Genomic DNA, 25,965 nt, shown 5'->3' on the forward strand with positions numbered 1-25,965 from the left:
AGGGTACTGGGGTCTTCTGGAAACTAGAAATGATGATCCTCATTTGAGAAGTGGCAATATTACATTATACATAAAGTAAATGAACAAAAGAACATTAAATACCAAAGGGCTATTAGCCTATATTATAAAATGATAACAGAGATAAATTAACAGCAGCCAGCGGTTTTTTGTATATATTTTAATACTCTTTTTCATATCTAATTGACATGTTCTATATTTTAATATTTCACCATTCTGTTTTCATTCACATTTTTTAAAGTATACCAATAAAAATGTATTACGTTTTAATATTAAGGTCTTTTAGTGCACCTACACAATATACGTTCTTTTTTTCTTGTGTTGGTGTTAACGATTCTTAGTGAATCTACCCCTATAGACTTAATATCAAACTTACCTGCTTGTACTATATCTACGCCACACAGTACCCCTTCTGTAATCAGCCCCAATCATTTACCTGTCAGGATGTGCACACTTTTCTCAAAATCTACCAAATAATGTAATAGTATCAGCCCTTCTGTTACCCTGCCTCACTCCCCCCCTTCCCAGCCAGATTGTAATGCAACTGTTTTACTTTGCAAATTATTTGATAAAAATTTTTTAAGTCTCTTTAATTGTTCCTTAATTGTTCTGTTTATTTTAAATCACGTTACCGAACTACGTAATAACACTTATTATTATCTTTTGTGTCTATTCCAATCCATATTAGGCTTTATTTAATGCAAAACATCTTTACTGAATAAATAAATTAATATTCACTCATTTTGAGAACAGTAATTATGTGTTTCTTCCTATCCTTTCATACAAATGATGGCGCTATGTATAATGTTGCTAAAACCAGCGTCAGTTCCAGTTAGATGATAATATAACAATGCATTTTTTGCTATTAATTACATCCTCTGGAAAACTATTATCTCAAACACATATTTTAACTACTGTAATCTGACAACAACACAAAGACCATTTAGCCACAATGCAAAATTATATATTGCAACCTGCTGTACTCTGAACAAACCAGAAAAATATGAAAATGGTAAAGAGACTCACCGTTGCTTAGATCTAATTGATGTGACGTTAATTAATGTAAAGGCCAAATTAATGAATGTCATTTTCTCCTGGTCGCTGGGCAGCTTTTTCTCAATCGTATATGAAAAAGGTACCGTGCGCTGTCAATTAGCAGCTAGTCAGAGGTAGTCAGCCTCTTGATATGTAAACAAATATGTATAAAGGAAACCAGCACTTAAAAAATCATTAAATGCAATAATAAAAATATATAAAGAGAAGTGGATGTATAAAATATCAAAAATCCCATTTATTACAAATACATAGATCAGTTAAATAAAAATCTCTTACAGGAGCAAAGATATAGGTATTTCAATTCTTTCAGCTGCTAAGGGGATCCTTAATGGAATATTGAGAATAATACTGATGTATCCTGGTAGGACTCAATTGAAAAGTTGGTATGGATTCAAGCACAGCAAATATTTACCAAGTGGAGGTCATTTAGGATGGCAGTCCAATTAGCAGTCACTGCAACAACAGGTATGTATCATTAGGTCCACTTGTAGCTGTATCCTCAGTCCAATAGACATTAAATAAATCCAAATCGCGCAGGTATTATATTCAAGGTTCACCGGATCCACCAAGAAGGAGACACCCCAAAGTCAATGCAGCATCAGAGAAATAATGTAGTTTCTTAACGCGTTTCGCTGGATATTAGAGCTCCAGCTTCATCAGAAGCATATCTGTACTGTCTCTCAAACGCTCCTTATATACCCCTTTGCTCAAAGTAATGAAGAACACCTGTGTGTTTATCACTTGTTTTTAATTAGACATCCGCTTCTCATAACATTTCAAAAACATCACTAATAGTTTGAATGCAATCCTATTTCAGAACCATCTACTGTACATACCTAAATATACACAATTTTACAAAATAAACAATGTATAATAGTATCAGATACCTTAATTTCCCTGCATAATGTGTCTATGTATCCATTAAGGATTTCAGGACCTGATTCTGACCCGCTCGCGAGCGCTGAGCGCTCACAAGCGGGTCGATGGTGCCCAAGTGCGCATGCGCGAGGCCAAGCCGTCGTTAAGGGTCTCGCACCAAAGGGGGTGTGCTGTTGATGGTGATTGACAGCACGCCCCCTTTGGTGGGCATGCCAGGGGCGTGGCTGCCCAGACAGAGGCGTTCCCATGGGAACGCCTACCGTCTGGGTCCGGCCTCACTGACATCAGTGGGAGTGCTTTTGGCTCTGATAGAGCGAGACCCTACCGCAGGGTCTCGTCGCAAGCCCGATGGTCGCGATGGTCTTGACCATCGCGACCATCATTTTGACCGTTCGCTATAGCTGTGGGTGGTCACCCGCACCTATGCGAGCGGCCAGGAGGCCATTCCAAAAAGGAGCAGGGACGGCCCTGATTTAGAGCGACCGCTCTGTCAGAGAATCTGGCTCTGAATCAGGGCCTCAGTCCGGTCACGTGACACATGTGACAAGAAGGAACCAATCATATTCCCGATCGGTTGTTTGCAATGTTGCTTAGCACAATCCCGAGTTAGCATAGCATAATGTGTCTACGTAGCCGTTAAGGATTTCAGTCCGGTCACATGACACATAGTAGTTCATGTGACAAAAATGGACCAATCATATTCCCAATAGGTTGTTTCCAATGTTGCTTAGCAACCTCCCAAGTCAACCATATGAACTTACCTTCCAACTTTTGAAGAGAGGGATGCGGGACCCAAAAAGAGGGCTGGGCTTCCTAAAAGGGGCAGAGCTTCCCTAAAAGGGGTGGAGCCTCGCAGCAACCCCCGTTTCTGTCACTATAGGGGGGGTGCCCAGCACTCTCTGAGATGCTGGGCAGCCCCCCAGGCTCTCCTTGCGATAGTGAACAGATGCTGTGCGATGCGCACGGCATCTGTGCACCTTCTGCACACCCACTGCTCTGCTATGCAGAGCAGCGGGTGTGCTCTCCCCAACTTCCCGCTCACCGGGGGATACTGTGGCCCGCGGGTGGGACAGCGGGACAGTCCCAGAAAAACGGGACTGTCCCGCATGGGAGGTATGATATGAATCATGTTGCCGTGTGTCATAGCTAATTGCATGACTCATAATTTGTTAATGTGTTATTGCGGACCACAAGTGTTAGTCAGTTCATCAATCGTGGTTTCCTAACTGTTGATTTGAATAGTATGGTCAATGACTATGTGGCTGGGAAACAAAACACTTTGAGGCGACACCCATTTTCCCAGTGATTTGTGCATGCACAGTAGAGATGTCCTCAGAAATAAGGTGCAGATGCCATTTTACCGGAGACATGCACATACACAGTAGATTCTGGCACCAAGTTAGAGTCTACTGTGCTCAGGGCTGGATTAAAGGCAGAGCAACAGGGGCGGTCATCCCGGGGCCCCCACATACTGTCCCTGACCCCCAGCCACATCCAGATGAACCTTTTTTTTATTATTTTAACGGAGCTGCCTGCCGTGGGCCGCGGTTAAGCCCAGCCCCTCTCAGCATTTGGCTCCGCACCCTTTTTAAAAGTCTCTGTGTCTCTCTGTGTGTGTGTCTTGCATCTTCCTTTCCAGAGTCTGAACACAATTTACAGTATATGGAACAGGTTTTATTATCTCAATGTCCTTTCCAAGTAATACACACACAGACAAGTACTGAACATGGACAGTCTCCCATGGATCCGCAAGTGTCACTGCTCCCAAGACTTGGGTCAGCCCCAGGGAGGGAGAGAGCTGCAGCTTGATGCTAGGTGCCAGCAGTAGCAGCAATGTTTTATTGATGGGGTCCCCCACACGTTTGGTGCCCATGGGCCCCCAAAGACCTTAACCCGGCCCTGACTGCGCTGACAGAGAGTCTGCACACTCTCCTCTGCCCTCTCCTTTTTTAAACCACCCCTGACTATGTGTTATTATATTTGTCCAATTGGAGGACAATACACTAGGCCAGAGTGTATTATGGTGTTAAGTGTGTTAAGCAGTATAATGATGCTGGTGGCGGTTAGTCCACAAGTAGTACTGCTTAACCAGGTCTCAGGTTTATTTAACCAGGTAGAACAATAGGTAGCATAGAGATACAGGGATGAACAGGTATAACAGCCTGAAGTGCAATGGTATTGCTGGGCATTGTAGTGCACTGGGGGGTAAAGATGACAAACACTCTGGTGGTCAATAGTGCTATTACCCCCTATACAAGCAGTGGTGGTATGTGGTATTTGTGGTGCCAGTAGGGCTCTGTAAGGCTGTTTGATTGCAGGAGTCTTAGAGGACACGTGCATCTAGTGGAACGGTGAGTAAGAAGGACATGCCAGCAGAACACGCATGACGATGTTCAGACCAGTAGTATGGATGCAGCAGTGGTCTTAGGCCTAGGTGGCACAGATGGCTCTCTGAGGGGCCACACCTGCAGAGTAGCGGGAGAATAGTGGAAAAGAAGTGAATATATTAGATAACCAAAAATTAAAGTTAAGATAAATGCAAGGGGAAAACCAAATGAGTTTGAGTAGAGTTAGGAGTAAATCCAGCCAGAATGTACAATTTTATACTGTGGAAAACAGTAGAGAACAAACTTAAAATGTGCTTAAAAAGATTCAGAGTCAGCCGGTGGCACATCCTAGATCAAGTCTTTGGTAGGAATTCAGTTCCCTGCGATGTCTTCAAAGTGCTGTAGGAACACCATGGGTTTGGGCAGGACACCAGCACCTCACGGATACCAACATCACCAATTTTCTCTCACCCCACAGAGATGTGCAGGCAGGCTGCAACTAGGGGTGCACATGCCCCCAGATATTAGATTTGCGAAGGCACGGGCACGGCCGCAGTCATCCCCTGCGCTATCTAATCTGACGGCGTCCGCTTGCTCTTGCCCGCCGCCATTATAGTGTGAACATTTACTATTCCGCAGTGGCTGTTGGGAGTCCCAGTGTCCCAGAATGCCGGTGCCGGGTGTGACGACTTTACACATGGCATTCTGGAAGCGGCCGTGAGGGAGAGAGGACAGAGGAGCAGCAGCCCTTAAACACCCTTGCAGTGCAGCCTGAGCCAGCCTGCCTGCCTGACTCTGAGCCCAGCTACTGGGTGGACACTGGGAAAGGTTTTCACGAGAGAAAGGGGTGGATAATGTGTAAGCATTACTGTGCCATAATGTGTTATAACGGGCATTACTGTGTGGCATAATGTGCAAGGACATTAGTGTGGCATAATGTGTTATAAGGGACATTACTGTGTGGCATAATGTGTTATAAGGGGCATTACTGTCTGGCATAATGTGCTATAAGGGGTATTACTGTGTGGCATAATGTGTTATAAGGGGCATTACTGTATGGCATAATGTGTTATAAGGGGCATTACTGTGTGGCATAATCTGTTATAAGGGGCATTACTTAGTGTGACATAATGTACAAGGGGCATTACTGTGCCATGAAACTAAACACTTTGATTTTTGTTTATTTATTTTTTTTAGAGGGAGGGGGTGCCAAATTTCTGCCTTGCCCTGAGTGACAAAAATCGTAGTTTTGGCCCCGGTGCAGAAAAATGAGTGATGTTGGGGTATGATATAGGTTTATTACCCCCTATACAAGCAGTGGTTTTCTGCATGTGAGGTAACCTGCACCTCATTTTTTCAGAGAGGGAAAATAGTCACATCAGTGGTCCCCTTATGAATAAAGTCGGGGCAAGAGGTAGTACCTGCCCCAATGTGTCATGTGATGGTCCAAGGGAGCCAGAATACATCTGTTAGCAGAGATGAGAGCAGGACAGATGCTGTCAGTCCGACTTGTCAGAGGAACAAATGTTATGAGCGCGGAGGTTCCTTTGGAGACTGACACCCAGAAGAGCAGTATGAGGGCCGAACCTGTCCATCCGAGAGCATCGTGTTTGACAGGACACAGGGGAGGATGTAGAGTGATACCCTGAAGGAGTGTGGTGGAAGGACAGATGAGTTGGCCCTGGTAGTGCAGTGTAGGAAGGAAAGTGAGAGACATATTTATAATAAGGGAGAGCTGGCTAAATTTGTTATTTCCTTTTTGTATTCATTTATGGCATTAATATTGCCAAAACGGCTTTTACTGTGTGGGTAAAGCCAAGTGCGGGCATATTTCTTTACTGTTTTTGTTGCAAATGTGGTGTAGGCCAGACCACACTGACTTAGTTAAAGACCACCAATTGATGGGAAGTATATTACCTATCAGAGTGTTTGGGGCTTTCCATAAGGAGTATTGTAACATCCCAACAGATTGGGCAATTTGAGTGGTGTTGGTCCTCTACTCTTACCAAATCCGGAGTCTCTTGGTTCTCTTTCTTAGTACAGACTCAGAGAGGTAAGGAGGGGTACAGGCATCAATAGTTTGGTTTCATACACAAATCGTAATATATTGAACAGACAATATCACACAATGGCTAACAACTAGAATATGGTAATATACAACATCCTTCTAATCCATACACTAGAAAATCACGCCGTAACCAAACTGAAGGCTTTATTTTGCTGGAACACTTTAACAGCAAGTGGTGGAGAAACTGTGGAATTGTAGTTGGTCAGTAAAACATACACATACCGTTAAATCAGTATCATACAACAATATAAGCAAGAATAAAGATATTGCAACAATATATAAAAAAATTCACAAAATAATTTACGTTTTGAATATATTCAAAACTCCATTTTCCCTATGTATATAACTATATTTACAGTTTACCATAAGGTCCTGAGCTCTTTCTTGAAGGTGGTGCACGTTAATGGATGGTCTTTATGCTCATTTAAATCCCACTTTATGATGAATACTATATATTTGCTCTGGGAAAATATACAGCTGGCCGTTGCCCAGGTTATTTTAGAGGAAGAAACTGTCCGTTCCACTATAGCACTTTTTGAGGCAATCTAAGGCACGGATTTAGGACCTGATTCAGAGCCGCTCGCTAGATGCGATCGCTCGCATCCAATGTATGCAAATTTTTCAAAGTGACGCCATGGGAAGCGCTCGCTTGCCAAGGCATAAGCACACCCACTTTGGCGGTGCGAGCAATCGCTCTGTGTATGCAGACACCCACTAGCGTATGTAGAGACGCCCACTAGCGCACGTCATCTCCTGGAACTGTTTTAAAACATTGGTACATCGAGCACCATCGGATGCGATTGCAGCGCTTGTGGTTGCCTTACCCAACCACAAGCACTGCGAGGACTTCAGTGTAAAAACCAGGCATGTGATGTGTACTGTGATGCTGCCTGTTTATTATGCACACCTTAAAAACGGCGTAGAAACATACAGGCACGCCTGCGCTCGCACCTACACTCCCCAGGTATTAGTGTCCTGCCCCTGTTACCACCCACAAACGGCTTCTCCTGTCACTCATTTCACTGGGCTGTCTTTGCTGGGCGAGAGAGCAGGCTGTGATCGCACAGAGTAGTTTGCGCACGTGCAGAATGTAGTGTGCGTACAGGGGCGTCGAGAAGAGGGGGGAGCGGGTACAGTTTACCTGGGCCCGGGCTTCCAGAGGGTGTGCTGGGCTGCAGTGGGAAATTGCTGTGGCTGCTGCTTAGCAGCCGCAAGCAATCTCCTATGCCTGAAGGGGGGAGCGATCACACTGATCGCGCCCCCCTCTGGCTTTGCGCCGGGCTGAGGGGCTCACAGCGCCCCCACCCCGGCGCGCAAAACAATGTTATTTTTTTTTCAAGGGGGCGTGGCCACGCCTCCCGCGATTAGGCCATGCCCCCTCTTTACCGTGGCCCGGCGTGGCTCTCTCTAAGCCCCTGTATGCGCATGCGCATATGCAAACCATCGGGCCGCTTGCGAGCGGCTCTGAATCAGGTCCTTAGTCCCGTTATGTCCTGCACATTACCTAATGGTATCTTATTTTACCTTATTGGTGTTAGTCTCTTCTATGATTACTTATTTCCCAGCTGGAGACCTAACTCTGTATAGTGTGACTGACGTCTGTGCTGCCTGCAGTGATGTGATACCCGCTTTATAGTCTGTGCACAGCTGGGAGGTACTGAGGACATTCCCTCTTTGCCCACCTTCCTAAGGAGAATGTGATAAGCTGAAGACACTGATCTGTCTATGGCTGTGTTAGTCCTATAGTAGTTAGCCTGTGACTGAGCTATTCAGGTATACACGGAATATCCCGGCATAAAACGGTTCTATACTGAGAATGACTGAGACAGGCCCCAGGACTGCATGTATCCTGCTCCCTGTCACTTATATCTCTGCTATCTCCTGAGACTGTAGCTGGATGTATAAGTGAGGGAACTGTGAGTGGTGCGTAGTGTACAGACCTCACTCCGGACTCCCTGCGTTCACTGAGGGGACTCCAGGTGGGGATGATGCTGACGTCTCCGGGTTTGCCTCCTTCTCCACCTTCCCCAGCTGCCATCAATCAGACTCTGTAGGGGAAGGGGAATCTCACAGGGAAGCAGCTCCATTACTGCTGCTGGTTCATCGGTGCAGTAGCCGATCAGCTCTTATTGGCGGTACATACCTGCAGCGCGGGTCTCCTCTCTTAGCACGCTCCCTCAGTGCTCACTTAAGGCACACATCCACTATCAGATATTAATGGACGAGTGAACGATGTGCCCCTTTACTGCCCATTATCTTAGGAGAGGCCCCTCTGCAACCGTCATAACTGTGCCCGTCACCTAGGGATGGCCATTGACCATCGATGATTCAGAATCAACGATGGTTTATGGCCGATGTTGAATGCTTTTGACATCGATGGAGGAGAAACAGATAGTTCCCCCCATCGATGTCAAAGCATAACTGAATGTTTTTTTTTTTTTTTCTTTCAAGGTGCCGGGACTCAGAGCATAGCTCTGCCCCCCCGGCACCTGAAAAACCCCGCCCCCACGTTCTGATTGACCCACGGGCCAGACATTCAAATAACAGGGATGACCATCGGTTGGTGTTACCATCGATGGTCATCCATTGAATAGTTTGTAGCCATCGATGACTGTTTGCTATTTTACAATCGATGGTAACCATCGATTGTAACATCACCGATGGCCATCCCTACCTTCAGCTACCTGCAGCTGCTTCCAGTACGAGTCAGGTGACCTGCTGCTGACTCACCACATACTAGCTAAGAGTAATCCCAAGTAGACCAATGTAACAGTGGGTCTCATTCAGACCCGCTCGCGAGCGCTGTACGCTCGCCAGGGCTGTCTTAACAGCAGTGTGGGCCCAGGGCAAAGCAATGCACTGGGGCCCCTACCCACCCATTCATAGGAAAAAAATGTAAATGGTCAATACAATGAAACCCTCCTGCATGCCCACCAGACCTCCCACACATGCAGACTCTGTCTGACTGGTCTGGAGCTGGCGGATGAAGTGAAACTGGGACTGAGGTGAGTACTCATCACAGGGGGGGGGATGGGGTGGGGTTATGTTTGATCGGAATACAGTGCACTGGCGGCATCTCATAAAAATATCACAAATTTACCAACTGGCCGCGGCTGCAGCGGGGCGGATTGGCGGGCCCCTACAAGCTTCGGGCCCTTGGGCAACTGCCCAACAAGCCCAATGGAAGAGATGGCCCTGACGCTCGCAAGCGGGTCGATGGGGCCGAAGTGCGCATGCGCACGACGGAGGGAGCTCCGTCGTGCGCATGCGCGAGACCCGGCGAGCGACGGGGAAGCCGTCGCTCCAGGTCTCGCACCAAAGGGGCGTGCTGTCGATGGTGAGTGACAGCACGCCCCCTTTGGTGGGCGTGCCGGGGGCGTGGCTGCCCAGACGGAGGTGTTCCCATGGGTCCGTCTGGGTCCGGCCCCACTGACATCACTAGTGATGTCAGTGGGAGTGATTTTGGCTCTGATAGAGCCAAAATCACTACAGGGCTTGCGGCCACGAAACCCTACCGCAAGGGTCTCGTCGCAAGCCCGATGGTCGTGATGGTCTTGACCATTGCGCCATCATCATGGACGCTCGCATAAGCTGTGGGTGGTAACCCACAGCTATGCGAGCGGCCAGGAGGCCACTCCAATATTAGGTAGGCCGGCCCTGATTCAGAGCGAGCGCTCTGGTCAGAGTGTCCGGCTCTGAATCAGGCCCAGTGTACCTTGGGCTAATCAGATAGTAGAGGATAGTGTCCTCCAAGTAGCAATTGGCTCCTAAGGGAAAGATGCCTTGCCTTATAGTTCCGTAGGCTGCACAACTTCGGCTTGTACTGCAATGCTCACTGGATAACAGTGCATCGCTGCACAATGCCTTAGATAGAGAAGTTTATGGCTGGTTAGTTCTGATGTTTTTCGTGGAAGATTATGTGGCAGAATGGTGTTTAGGAGAATACAACGTTCCTTGGTCAACGTGTTTCATTCCACAAGCTGGGAACTTTTAAAAGACATGGGGGTATATTTACTAGAGTTCGATTTTAATTGGTTTTGATTTAAAACGATGAAAATCAATCAACATCGATGTTGTGTTTCTGGGGATAAATCACACATTTACTAATACCAAAAAAATTTAATGAAAAATGGCCTGTTAATAAATGTGTGATTTAGCCCCAGAAACACATTGATGTTGATTAATTATCATTTAGTTTAAATCAATCAAAATCGACCTTTTAGTATATATACCCCATGCACTCAATGAAACAAAGCAGATAAAGAACATACAAATACATTTATGTATTATAAGTGGGACTGTCGCACCAAAAGTGGGACACTTGGAAGATATGATGATGTCACATGTGTCAGAACAGAGCGGATTGTCACTTTGCTACAGCCCAGCTCCACACGCTCTTAATTCATGCACAGAATTTAATTTTTTAATTACATTTTTTATGTACAGTCCTGGTCCCCAACGTGTGGTAGGTCCAGTGAGGCTCAAGCAAGACAGTGGAGCTCATTCAGACCCGCTCGCAAGATGCGTTCGCTCGCAGGCAAAAAGGGGCCGAATATTTAAATTAAGCGCTCGCACTGCGTCGCGTAAGGACACCCTCTATGTCTTAATGAGCTACGGCATTGAGCGCTCGCTAATGTTTAAAGACGCCCCCTTGAGTTGCCTTTCCACGCTGCAAGCACTGCGATCAGTGCGGCCTGAAATACATGCAGGTGACGTGAACATTGATGCTACGTTGCTAATTATATATGCCCTTTAAACTGCGTTTTGGCGGCCTGACACGTCTGCGTTCACACATCCACTCTCCCGTTCACAAGCACCTTCCCCTGTTACCACCCACAAACGGCGCTATCTGTCACTCAAAGCAGCGACCTGAAACTGACTTATGAACAACCAAAATCAGATCGCAAAGACTGGCTTGCACACGCGTACTGGGAATTATACGCATGCGCGCAGAGCGAGCACAACTTAGCGAACGGGTCTGAATCAGGTCTAGTGTCTGCGCAATAGGATGTGTGCAAAACTTACTTGTGCATTTTCATGTCCACAAAAAAGGGAGTTTGTAAGGCACAATGAAAGATGCAATTTCCTATGTGTGGTTCTGTTCAAATGTTATCTAGCCTTTTTAAAAAAAAAAAAAAATCTTAATAAATACGTTATAATAATGTGTGAAATGACTCTCGATTTAATTAGAATTTTCTGGCATCCAGCTCTCATAGAACAGTCTAGTCTGAATGTCATTGACTGATTCTATTAACGCTGAATAACAGCAAGGAAACAAAGACCAGGAGTTACTAGGGAGATTTTAATCCTCCATATGTTCCTCATTGTCCTCATATTATGCAACTTGTTATGATTTTTACTTATTGAAAAGTTATTTAATTCTGTTATTTATTTTTTTCTAAACAAAATGTTACTTTTATGATAAAGACTAATCATTTAATTTCTTTTTGATGTCTAATACTTTAAACTCAATCTTGCATAACTGTTTTTTTTTCCTTTCACACAAAAAGCTTTGCACTTTGTTACTGTAACATGAAGCTAAAATCTTCGCTTTACAAAATCTATGTGTGTGACAGGCGTAACTAGTTCCACAGTCTCCCAGCTGGAATGCGTTTGTGTTTCAGCACTGAGGCTGGTTCCCGAGGAGAGGGTCACCTGATCTCAGGCTGCTCCCTCCTTGTACCCGGTAGCTCCAGGAATGGAGGATTTAGGATTTGGTGCTGTAAATAAGCCTGTCGGTCCAGTACACCATATAATGTGGTGGTGGTGGTGTAGAGGTCCTTCTATCCCCTGGTTACTCTTACCAACTCCTACCCTCTGAACCATCCCTTACTTTCTCTACATTTCAGGTTCATGCCATATGCCTCTTCCAACCAGTACACCTTAGAGTAGCTGTCATTTATCATCCCCCTGGCCCTCCTTCCAAATATATTGACAACTTTGCTTCCTAGCTCCCTCATTTTCTCTCCTCTGACCTTCCCTCTATTATCCTAGGTGACTTCAATATTCCTATTGATATCTCCACAGAAGCCTCAGGGCCTGATTCAGACCCGGTAGCAAGCACTGTGCGCTCGCAACCGGGTCGATGGTGGCCAGTGCGCATGCGCACGATGGTACAGGCTCCGTTGTGTGCATGCGCAAGACCCGGATAGCGACAGGCAATCCGTCACTCCGGGTCTCGCAACAAAGGGGGCGAGCTGTCGATGTTGAGTGACAGCTCGCCCCCTTTGGTGGGTTGGCCGGTGGAGTGGCTGCCCAAACGGAGGCGTTCCCATGTGAACGCCTCCGTTTGGGGATGGCCCCACTGACATCACATTTGGGGGCGGCCCCACTGACGTCTCGTTGCAAGCCCGATGGTCGCGATGGTCTTGACCATCGCGACCATCTTCCTGGCCGCTCGCTATAACTGTGGGTGGTCACCCACACTATGCGAGCGGCCAGGAGGCCGTTCTAAAAAAAAAATAGCCCGGCCCTGATTCAGAGCGAGCGCTCTGTCAGAGCATCTGGCTCTGAGTCAGGGCCTCTGCCTCCAAACTCCTTACCCTCACGTCTTCGTTTGGTCTCTCCCAATGGACCTCCTCACCCTCCCATGTGAGTGGGCATTCGCTTGACCAGGTCTTCACTCACCGTTGTGATATTTCTGATTACTCCAACTCCTCCTCTCTAACCATCACCTTCTCTCTTTTAACCTATCCCTCTCTCCTTTCCTTCCTCTACCTCCTAAGGCCACCATCACTAAGTGTAACATTGAGGCTATTGACACCATTTATTTTTCTTCCCAGCTTCACTCACTTCTCTCCCCTATTCTGTCTGTCTCCTGCCCTGAACAAGCCACTTCCCTATACAATACCTCCCTTACTTCTGCTCTGGACTCTGTTGCTCCGGCGATCACTATTTACCCTTGCAGATTCACACCTCAACCCTGGCATTCCAAATGCACCAGATACCTGCAAAAGTATTCACGATCTGCCGAGCGACAGCGGAGAAGATCAGGCTCTAAGGCAGATTTTTTCCATTTCAAATTTATGCTCTCATCCTACAGTGATGCCCTTTCCCTCGCTAAACAATAATATTTCAATAATAGGGATGTGCAGGCTCGGATAGGTTCGAATTTGCACGCTGAGTTAGGATTTTTCCCTCCAAAAAATGGGACTCAGAAAGAGGCAAAACGTCATCTTGCATGGTCAAACATCATCATTTCTGGACAAAAGTCCAGGAATGATGATGTTTGTCCATGCAAGATGACGTTTTGCCTCTTTCTGAGTCCCGTTTTTTGGAGGGAAAAATCCAAACTCAGCGTGCAAATTCGAACCTATCCGAGCCTGCACATCCCTATTCAATAACCTAATCTCCTCTCAGTCCACAAATCCCCAGCGTCTCTTCACCTTCAACTCCCTCCTCCACCCACCCCCTCCTCTCCTCCTGTCCTCGCTCCACTGAAACTGCTCTCACAAAAGTCAGCAATAACCTCCTTGCTGCTAAATCTAAGGGCCACTACTCTCTGCTCATTCTCCTTGACCTCTCTGCTGCTTTTGACAATGTGGACCACCCTTTCCTTCTGCAAATCCTTCACTCCCTTGATCTATGTGACACTGCCCTCTCCTGGTTATCCTCCTACCTGACGGATCCTTCTCTGTCTTCTCTCATGACTCCTCATCTCCCCCACAGCCTCTTACAGTAGGTGTTCCCCAAGGTTCTGTTCTTGGACTTCTCCTTTTCTCACTCTATACATCCTCACTAGGTAAACTCATCAGCTCTTTTGACCTCCAATATCATCTCTATGCTGTTGATACTCAGATCTACCTTTCCTCCCCTGATCTCTCCCCCTCTCTACTCACTCGTATCTCCAACTGTCTCTCTGCCATGTCCCAGTGATATCTTAAACTTAATATGTCTAAGACTGAGCTGATCATTTTCCCACCCTCCCACATAACCTCACTTCCCACTATTTCTTTATCAATTGATGGCACAACTATCTCCCCTAGCCCCAAAGTGTGCTGTCTTGGAGTTATCCTGGACTCCTCTCTCTCCTTCAAACCACATATCCAGAATCTCTCGCAGTCCTTTTGTTTTCATCTTAAAAATATTTCCAAGATTAGACCCTTTCTCACCCAGGATGCCACTAACTAACCCCCTCATACACTCAGTGGTCATCTCCAGTTTGGACTACTGTAACCTCCTCCTACAGTATCTGGCCTCCCCAACTCCCTTCTCTCCCCTCTCCAGTATGTCCTCAATGCTGCTGCTCAGCTCATCTTCCTCTTAAAATGCTCTGCATCTGCCTCCCTACTCCTACAAGCTCTCCACTGGCTCCCCTTCCTTTTCAGAACCCAATTTAAGGTTCTCACACTCACTTACAAAGCCCTCACCCATTTCTCTCCCATTTACATCTCAGATCTCATCTCCCTTCACTCTCTTGTCTTCCCTCTTCGTTCAACAAATGCACGCCATCTCTTACTCCCCACTAGGGTACCAAACACTTGGTTGCTTTGCTCTGTTGCTTATCTGGGTGTTATAGTCATGAATGTAGCAATGTATATTATCCATGTCCTGTATTGTATTGTACTGTACTGTAAGTCAACCTATTTGTTTATGTACTTTGTAAGGCGATGTGGAACACTTGTGGCGCCATAGAAATAAATGATGATAATAATAATAATAATAATAATAATAATAATAATAAATGTGAAACAAATAAACCAATTGAAGCGCTCCAACCCAAATGTAGATTCAGATCAACCCGAAAAAAAAAATTGCAAATCTCATAAAATGAACAAGTAAAAAAGGAAGGATTAAGAGACCTTCAGCGCAAAGAAGGGAAAAACAGTGGCTAGTAGGAAAAGATTTAAGGTATAAAAGTCATGTATTCCTGAGACATAAACCTGATAAGGATGTTGTTGGTGTATACAAAGGCAGGGACCCTCCCCTGTCATAGTCCCTATCAAACTGCAGAGTTTTGACTATAAAATGATTAGAATACAAAGAAGCTATTTATAACTTATAAATATATTCTTTGTATTATTCTGATCATTTTTATAGGTAAAACTCACCGAAATTGCAGCACTCCCTGAAAATACAGGGAGAGCTGAGGCAGTAAGAGCTGAGCCTCACCTGAGATAGCTCAGACACTGCCTCGAGCTGGGGGCTGGGTCACGAAGCAGCCAATAAAACAGAGAGAAAAAGACCTAAGGGAGGCATGCCTCACTGTGAGGGGGCATGCCTTGAGCTCTGATGGACACCTTTGACGATCAGCTGACCAGTCCAGGAAGTACTCAGGCATCGGAGCTCAGCAGCAGCACTGAGGAGGGAAGGAAATTGACATATGCAGGCAGAGGAAACACAAGGGAGGAAAGGGTGAGGAGGTTCTGCTGCTAGGGGAAGATCGGTGTGTGCAGGGAAAATCTTTTGTGCTAGGGGGGATCTTCTGTGCTAGTGGGAGATATGTGAGAGGGGGATCTGTGCTACGGGGATCAGTGTGAGGGGGGAGATCTATGCAAGTGGGGCAGCTTCATATATGTGTGTGTAAATTTGACTCTGATACTAGCCAGTGTCTCCCCATCCATTGATCTCACCACACGTCCCTGTACGAAGGAACCTGGAAATAGTCTTTTGGTTTTAACTGTATGATAGAAGGTGATGTTGGAACTGCAACAAAAAAAAGTTCCCAGAAGATCTGGAGCAGGTCTGGCCTTGTTAGATGGTATCTTCTCCCATGAATAAAAAAAAATATATATATATATATATATATATATATATATATAATATATATATATATATATATAATATATATATATATATATATATATATATATATATAATATATATATATATATATCTGGTGCATTACTCTTGTAGGAATAATGAATATATGTAGAGATAAACTCAAATTACAATATTTAAAATATGACATGGGGTACAAAAAAAAACTCCTATAGCAAACGATTGTCTTGCGATTCCGCATTCACAGGGGATCCATTTACAAAGTGAGTAACAGGTAGTCAGCGTTTGTGGGAGGCAACAGGGGGTGGTCAAAGAAAGGCAGGTGTGTCTGACTGTTTAAAGTTTAATCTCCGTTACATGGGCGTGCATAAATTAGCCCTTGTGATCTCCTACGCAGCATGAGAGTCCTCTGCGTGTCAGGAGTGCTGCCGAGAACTTCCACAAGGGCAAGATGGCCTCTCGATGTGCGTCGATGTTACCTGATTTTTACGCAGGTAAGCAAGGTCGTGCGCAGCTCGAGTAAGCTTCGGAATTATTAGCATATTTTCTTTCCATTGCGAAATTGCAGCTGCGATCGCATTAGCGTCCATCTCTGAATCTGGCCCTTGGTGTTTATTGAAGGAGTGTCAACAAATAGTTATGGTCCTCTCCATGAGTTCCTCCAAGTGGGAGTTATTATGTGGAGAGAAAAAGAGTCTCTCATGCATTACCTCAGTTACGGGGAGATGTATCAAACCTTGGAGAGAGATAAAATGGAGAGAGATATAGGGCCTCATTCAGAGGCGGTCGGAGGATGCAAGCGGTCGCTCAGAAACTGGGCGGCCGCTTGCATCCTGCCCGCCCGCCTCTGTTTCGGTCGTTAGGCTGTGGGTTAACACCCACAGCTCTTACGACCGCTCCGGTGATGGTCGCGATGGTCAGAGACCATCGCGACCATCGGGGCTTACGACGAGACCCTAGGGTAGGGTCTCACTTGTCGTAAGCCCCGGAGAGCTTCTGGCTCTGTCAGAGCTGAAAGCTCTCCACTGACATCACTAGTGATGTCAGTGGGGCCTCCCCCAAGCGGTAGGCATTCCCATGGGAATGCCTCCGTTTGGGCTGCCACCCCCCCGGCCCGCCTTCCAAATGGGGCGAGCTGTCAATCAACATCGACAGCTCGCCCCCTTTGGAAAGAGACCCGCTACGACCGGCGCTGTCGGTCGAAGCGGGTCTCACGCATGCGCACGAGGGAGCCGGCTCCCTCGTGCGCATGTGCACTGGCCAAACATCGAGGCGGCCGTGCGGTCCTAGACCGTATGGCCGCCTCTGAATGAAGGCCATAGTACCAACCAATCAGCGTCAAAATGCCATTTTACAGGCTGTTTTTGAAAACTGACCATTAGGAGCTGATTGGTAGGTACTTTATCTCCATCCACTTTAACTCTCTCCAAGGCTTAGTACATAGACCCCTAACATAGACCCACTCAGGACAGTGCAGCATGTGACAGGTGCAGTGACATGATGTGAGGAGGGGAATGGAGGCAGCAGGAGGCCACAGACTGAGTGAGAGTTATATAGCAGAACATTGTTTTTCAACTAGTGCTTCGCGAGCGGTTCCCAAGTGTGCCGCGATGATCCAATCCCAAGTGTGCTGCGATCATCACCGCAATACCGGACTTGGGCAGCGCTGGGATTTTCCGGGTGCTCAGGCGTGGCGCAACCCAACCTGTAAACTATGGCTCATAGGTGGCGCATGCCACGTGTCCTTCCCACCCGCCCAGTGCTGCTCCTGTTCCAGGAGGGAGGGTAAAACTGAGCTCCTCCAAAGTAGGGGCCAGTGTATTTTTATTTATTTTATTACTGTGGGGGACTACGGGCCTGATTCAGAGGCGCTCGCTATATGGGAGGAATTTTTTTTTTTCCGCTGTCAGCTCGCAAAGCTGTGGGTGCCCACCCACAGCTAGAACGAGCGGGCAGGAGATGGTCATGTTCATCGCGACCATCGGGCTTGCGAGGAGACCCTGTGGTAGGGTCTCAGGTTTCGCAAGCCCGAGTGGACTTCCTGCTCTAATAGAGCAGGAAGTCCACTGCTGACATCACAAGTGATGTCAGTAGGGCCGCCCACAAATGGCAGGTGTTCCTTCGGGAACGCCTCTGTTTGTTCAGCCACCCCCCCTCCCCGCCTACAAAATGGGGCGAGCTGTCGATGAAACCCTCGTCTTTCCTCGGTCTGTAGGTAATGCCCCTCTTGACTATGTTGATCCTATTCCCCCACAACAGCAGGAAGAACAAGAAATTCAACCTGGACCACATAGATTGAGGCAAATAGCACACATAACTGACATACAAAAATATAGGAATCAGGTAGGTTTTGCACAGGTCAACCTTTTCCCTCAAAGATAACTGCCATCTTTTTCCAGCTCTCTACCTTCCGAGGCCGCATCTTCCAGCTTTTTATCCCAAATTAGGGCGGCGTAATCGCAATGGTCAAATTTGATGCCTAGAATTTTGATTTGCTGACTGACCTGAGGGAAGCTGTCCGGAAGGCAGAACTGATCACCTTCCTCCCCCATCCAGAAAACTTCACACTTCTCACGATTTACCCTGGAGTACAAGACCTCAGAGTATTCACAGATGAGGTGTTCCACATCACAAGCCTCTGCCTGTGAGGACAGAACCACCGTGATGTCATCTGCACCCCCCCGCCCCCCACAGTTTCACTCTCTACCCTTCTGATGAAGGGATCAATTGTGAAAACATATAGAAAAGGGCTCAGGAGACAACCCTGCACTGCTCAATGGCCTTCCGGACACCAGGGCCAGCACTAAAGGTGCTACGACCCTACACTGTGCAGTGCTGAGAAGGTGAAAGCAACAGCTCAGAAAATTATGATAGCCTATTAAACAATACTTTTGCCAGAATATTTCTATCTGTATTAAGAAGGGCTATGGGGCACCAGTTCTCAATACAAGATGGATCCTTTCCTTTGGACAGTAAAATAAGAGCAGATAACCTCATGGAAGGATGGAGACTTCCCTCATCCAGGCTCTCATTAAACACTTCCACTAGGCAGAGAATTAGGAGGTCTGGAAACGTCTTATAAAACTCAGATGTCAACCCATCTGGTCCTGTGACTTTTTGGGGTTTAACCCCTCTATCGCTTTCCTAACTTCCTCCACCATTATATCACTCTCCAAAGAGGATTCAGACCTGGTGGCCCCTCAGAAAATCTTCCATCCCCTCTCTAACAAGTGAGTGCTCAGACAAAAGATCCGAATAATAGGACACATTGATGTCCAAAATGCCCTTTTAATATCAATACGAAGAACACCCTGTGCATCTACCAGTTCTCTGATCTGTTTGGCATCGACTGACCTCCTACAATTCTGGTAAGGATCCGGCAAGTGATACGTCCCACAATCCTTCTCCAAAACCAAGGATGCCAGACGGTTATACTGAAATTCTTTCATCTGTGCCCTCAGCGGGAGATTTCCCCACTATCTCCCTCCTCAGACATCAAGAAATCTAATTTCTTTCTCAGGTTATGGTAGGTATTCTGCTTTATTAAATTTTTCTTGGCTATGAGCCCACGGAAAACTTATGGATTCTCAATTTTATCACCTCCCTCCACACAGATCTACTCCAACCAGCCTCCAGAAGTGTCTCCTGAGATTGAAAGAAGATCCTGAAGGACTGTCTACTCTCTCTTCCTCTAGAAGCTCTGAGTTCAAACACCATAAGCCCCGCCCTTTATGGGGAATTTCTGAGGCATTCAAAGTTACTGAGAGAAAACCGTGATCTGAGAACTCCATCAACCTCACCACTAGGGATGAGGTTTTAGAAGACTCCTTAACGAAAAAGCTATCTATTCTAGACCTATGGCTACCACAAAAATAAGTGAAACCCGTGAGGTCAGGGGAGTGACAAATATGCACATCCACCAGACCGGCCTGTCTAACCATACTAACTAAAAAATGGGAATCAGGGCCCAGAGATCTTCTTGAACCTCCCCTGTCTTTTGACCTAATAATGGTATTAAAGTCACCACCAAAGATAACCTGCTGAGCCGTAAAATGAAAAGGTTTAATCTCTATAAAGAGACATTTCCTATCCCAGGACATTTGTGGCCCATAAAAATGAATCAATCTTAAATCCTGTCCCTTCATGTTGATATCCAAAATCATACATCTACCTGCTTGCATTTCTATAACCTTGTGCACAGTTAACATGTCAGTAAAAAGTACTGCCACCCCACTGTATGGTTTGGCCGCAAGAGGCTAGTAATAAGGACCCCTCCTCCACTCGCGCTTTGCTTTGTGGAGGATGTCCAATTTACTAATCCTAGTCTCTTGCAAAAACAAAAAATCAACCTCAACCATGTTGAAAAAAATCAAAGGCCAACCTATGAGCATGTTCGGAAACTACGGAAGTTACATTAACAGGATCCAGGATCAGGTGGCTTAGGGACCAATTTTGTTACCTGACATCCCAAGCCAGGTACATTACCACCTTGTGCCCCACTTGGCCCAACCATGGAATCCTCAGACTCCTGTTCTTCTTCCACCACCAGATCCTGATTTTCTTCTACCACCTTAGCAGTCACCACAAGCCCATCACCTCCCTCTTCCCCCAGCTGAGTCCCAACTGGGTCCTATTCCAGGCCATCATGACCCTCCTCCTCCTCCTCCACTTGATTTTCTCTCTTTTTCTTCCAATTCTTTCCCTCACCACCACCCTCCACTTTCCTTGTTTTCTTGCCTCCCACCTTCCTGCTTGCTTTCGTAACCAAGAATAACTCCCCATTCTCCCTTACAACTTCTCCATCTTCATCACCATCATCAAATTTGTTGCTCAATACAATTCATCTGACTTCACCTTTCCTTTTTTTCTTTCCGCCTAACCTCCTTAAATGGTACCTCCTCCACCCTTTCCTTTTGCTCTGATACTGCATTAATCACTACTGGTACCTGCGTCCTTCTTCTTTCAGCCTTCTCCCCCCTCTCTTCCTGCATCTGTTCACTATTGTTTCTGGCCCAGGGGCATTTTGATGGAAGGGTACCCATCTTCCCCACAGAGATTACATTTTACACTGCAGCACTCTCTTGAGACATGTCCCACTTTCCCTCATATGGAACACTTTATTACATTGCTTAGGTGCCTAAAGTTGCCACATTTAAAGCAAGTCCGCAGCTGTTCATTATAAAAACATTGTACCCTATGTGATAAGGTCGGGGTAGGGGGTCCCTCTCCTGGGGTAGATGGGCACCTCCTTACACACAACAGCCAGGAAACAGCACTCCAGTCGTGGATTTTCGTGCAAGCTGGTCGGTGCCAGTTTTTATTGTGCAATGTCAATAATCAAATAAACAAAACATAAAATAAACCCTAGCCTGGCTGGGTACTAACTAGACAGTAAGTTCCCTCACTCACAGAACACTAAATAAGTCCACGTCCACAGTACCTTCTGGTTTGCCTGATCTCCCAGGTATGAGACATTCAGCCACAACTAAACCTAGCTTATCACAGCCATTTCCAGGTGCAAGCCCTAATGACCTGCTGCCAGGCTAAAAGGCCCAACACCCGGAGTAGCCTGAGGATGGAGCCCTCCCTCTCCTCACATCCACACCCCCAGGAGCCATTCCGGATTTTCACAAAAGCCGACATTTCTAGTCTGTTTTATCCAACAGACTTCTCCTGGGGGTTTTAAAAGACATAAGCCAGGAATCTGGGACAGATATAGAAGCCATTCCACACTTCTCCAGTGCTTCTATCACACCTATCACATCCAATGTATGCCGCTGAGGGTACATGCACAAATCCAGAATCAGAATAATGTAACTTAATCATCACCCCATACCCCCAAAGTATATCCCGATTTCACAAGGTCAGATTGCACATCCCAAAATCTCGTTAACTAATACTTTGTATCCTGGACTGGGATAGATTAATTTCTTACTAATATTGTTGCATTGACTCTATCGTGTTTCGTTACTAAACTCGTCCTGTATACCTTGTAGGGGTCAACTGCCTTATGTGTCTGCCATTTGCCCCAGAATGATTGTAATCCCTGATAGGACAAGAAACTAACATCAAACTCTGCAGATTTCATCAAGTGTATACATGCGTATGTCAGATGCATCAAATCCCAAACTGAATATCATTTGCAAAAATTCTTCTTTTGTAGGTACTGCACCCACCCATTTAAATTGTATTAAATTCCTTCTTTTTCCCACCTGTCCAGATCTAACACGCATCTGTATATCATTCCTAACTGGCACATTTGAATTAGACACAATGTTTGCATAAGACACAGTACTAGGTACAGTTTGTTTAGCAGTAACACATTCCCTTCTTCTTCTCACATCCGCACTAGCCCTGGCCGGCACCAGCATACAGTCACCATACACAGTCTCTATCAGTCTTTTGCTCTTGCGGGAGCCTCAATCTATTCAGGCCAGGCAAACCCTGTGCCATCTAACCATTTACAGCCACACCAGCCACAACAGTTTTACTGCACGTATCTCCACCGGGCACTTCTCTGGGTGCCATTCCTAAATCCACCCCAACATCAATCACAGTGCCCTCCGTTGCTGGCTTATTCAATGAATGTCCCTCCATGCTAGCTTTCTGCTTGGCCTCTTCTAGCCGAAGCTGTGCCAAAATGATGCCCATCGCTGCCCTAAATACAGCTTCAGCTGCCGCATCAGCCACATCACTCTTCCCCCCAGGAGGAACTGGTCCATGCAGGGCACCTTCAGGCACAACAGACAAAGGGTACCCCTCGCCCGCTGTGCCCCCAGCAACCCGCAAACAGTCATTCACCTGGGGGTTCGTTGGTTCACTGGAATCACCCTCCACTGATCCTCTTCTTTCCATGCTGGAATCCTTTCTCTCCAGCCCCTGCACTTGCACCTCCAGCTGCTTGCTGGAATCTGCCATGTCAGCACAAACCACTTCATTACTGCCTTCAGCACCACACTCCACAGCAGCTTGCAACTGCTCCACCTCTGTAATTGGAAACTCCTTCACTACAGCTGTTTGCAGTAATTTAGCCTGCATTTGCTCAGCCTTTTCATTCTCTTTCTTAATCCTTTTTAATGCAGCAATTCTTGTTTTAACCCTTTCAAAGGCTGTCGATATCGACTGAACTTTGTTGTTTTAATGCTGGCTTTTCCCACTTATAACAGTGGTTGCATTTTTTCTTCTTAGCATTTAACTTAAGAGTTACTGTAGCTTTTTTGATTCTTTCACTAACTCCTCAATTGTTCGCCCAGCATTCTTTTCATCCTCCTCGCTGAGGACGCTTTCTGCTGCTGACTCCATGTCACTGTCTGCAAATCCCTCTCCCTCCATCTCAGCTTGAACAGCCCCCCCCAATTTACACCCGGTTGGGCAGATGGCAGCCGCCGCCATTCCACCCTGAGTTACTTCACTCGGGGGAGCCGTCCACAGCTCCAATTGCTTTATTGGAGCTGTATCTGCACTGCTGTCTCTTCTTGCACTGGACTGGCCAGCTGCCAACAACTCCCAGGCGCTTGTCCTCCTGATCAGCACAGGGTTAGGGATTCTTTCCCCCAGGAGGATCCATCCCTTCTGGGGAAGCTGCAGGGGAAACTCCTGCTCCACTGCCATGTCAGCAGCACACCAGCAGCACAGCAGCTCACAGAAACTGCCTCCCCCCAGGACACACCTCTCTCTCACAGGGACAGTGACAGGATGTGAGGAGGGGAATGGAGGCAGCAGGAAGCCACAGACTGAGAGTTATATAGAGGAAGGAGTAGGTTCCCCCAGCAGCACAGAGTATATCAGGACATACTTGCCTACTATTGAAAAAAGCATTTCAGGGAGATTGTAAAAGCAGCACCTATGAGCGCGGCGGTAAAGTGGGCGTGTATTGCTACATCTGAGAGGCGTGTCTTAAAACTGACACATCCAAATGTAAATAAGCCCCAAAACAGTTAGTAAGATCTACTTGTTGATGAAAAACACACTAATACTTTACAGAAAATGCATGTAGCCAAAGGGATCATTGTGCCCTATTACCAATGCAGGGAAATTATACTAATTATTAAATTTTAATGTATATTTTTTTTATATAACAGCTTCACAATGGGGGTAAGGTGCAATCAGGGATACTACTACACTCTTTAGGGAGTCAGGGAGATTGCTATTTTTTCAGGGAGTCTCCCTGACAATCAGGGAGAGTTGGCAAGTATGTATCAGTAGCTGACAGTTATCAGCACCATACTCTAGGTTCTGCCAATAGCAATGACATTTTTGTGAGGAGAGGAATGGAGGCGGAATCAGTATGATTTACCACCGGCCACAAGGTTCTAATTCCGACAGCAGCAGCCCGGCATAGGTGGAAATCCTGATCCTCCATTAAGGTAAGTATCGCTAATCTAACCCCCCCTAGCCCTAACCCTCCCTTAGGGGTGCCTAACCCTCACCTCCCCCCAAGTGCCTGACCCTAACCCCCCTCCAAGTGCCTAAACTTAACCCTCCCTTCCCTGCAACCTAACCCTAAGTCTCCCGGGGGGGTGCCTAACCCTAACCCCCTCTTCCCCTAGCCTAACCCTAACCTCCCAGGGAGGTGCCTAACCCTAAGTCCCCTCCCGGGAGCCCCTAACCTAACCCTCCCACCCGCGGCTGTCCGCGCCCGGTGCCCGGCTTACCTTCCATCGGTAAGCTGGGTGTCGGGCTCCCAGCGTAGGTCTAATGACAGGCGTCTGGATTTCGACGCCTGTCATTTGAACCCTGCCGGGATTAGACAGTCGGGAAGCCAGCGGTCGGCATTGCTACCATCCGCTTCCTGACTGCTTCCCATGGAGGCAGCAGGAAGCCATAGACTGTGAGTTATATGGTGGAAGGAGCAAGGCCCCCAGCAGCACAGAGTATATCAGGAGAAGAGTGATGTGTTAATGAGGACAGGGCTGAATTGTACTTGGGCATTGACATGACATGAGGAGGGGAGTGGAGACAGCAGGAAGCCACAGACTGCTGATGTGCCTTTCACACTGATGCAGGAATTCCAAAACATCTCTGTATGACACAAAAGGCCTGATTCAGCACAGATCGCAACGCTGCGTTCGCACATACCCGTCCATTGCAAAATTATGCAAATTAATGCGATTGCACTGCCGCCCAGCAGAAGATGCAGACGCCCAGCACTACATAAAGCCACCCCCTACACCAGGGGTCTTCAACCTTGGCCCTCCAGCTGCTGTGGAACTACACATCAAAGCATGCACTGCCATAGTTTTAGCATGCTGTTATGTAAAAAAGGTGGCAGTGCATGCTGGGATGTGTAGTTCCACAGCAGCTGGAGGGCCAAGGTTGAAGACCCCTGCCCTACACCTTACTTACATCCACATTAGTTAGCAAGACATTGAAAACATCGGTAACATTGAGAACCATCGAAACTGATATGCACAGTTGTGGTTGACCTGGCCCTCACTCACACACTCACACACCGCTAAACTTCCTGCACGCATGAGTACTCAGGCTGGTATGCTATCGTAGGGGATTAATTATGCCCGCCCCTGTAATTACGTTCAAACGCACAGGCACGCCTGCATTTCTCTGACCACCACCCGTCACCACCCCCAAACGGTCGCTTCCTGTCAATCCTCTGCGTGCTCGCTGCAATCGCATCCTGATCGCAGTGGCTGGTTTGCGCTTGAATACGCATGGCATGTGCAGATTGCAAACATCGACCGGATGCGTGCGAACGCAGCGTTGTGATCCGTGCTGAATCAGGCACCAAGTGTATATTGCAGCTTTTATTGTTTTGATTTTAACTCAAAATAGCAGAGCTGCTCTGCGATATTTAGGTGTCACTCTGTCAGATGGTGTCACCAAGAAGCCAGAAACCAGAGAGAGGCAGGGGAGAGACTGTAGGCTGCCCCAGCAGCAGCT

The sequence above is a fragment of the Taudactylus pleione genome, unplaced genomic scaffold, assembly GCF_031769625.1.
Source record: "Taudactylus pleione unplaced genomic scaffold, aTauple2 ptg000478l, whole genome shotgun sequence".
NCBI lineage: Eukaryota > Metazoa > Chordata > Amphibia > Anura > Myobatrachidae > Taudactylus > Taudactylus pleione.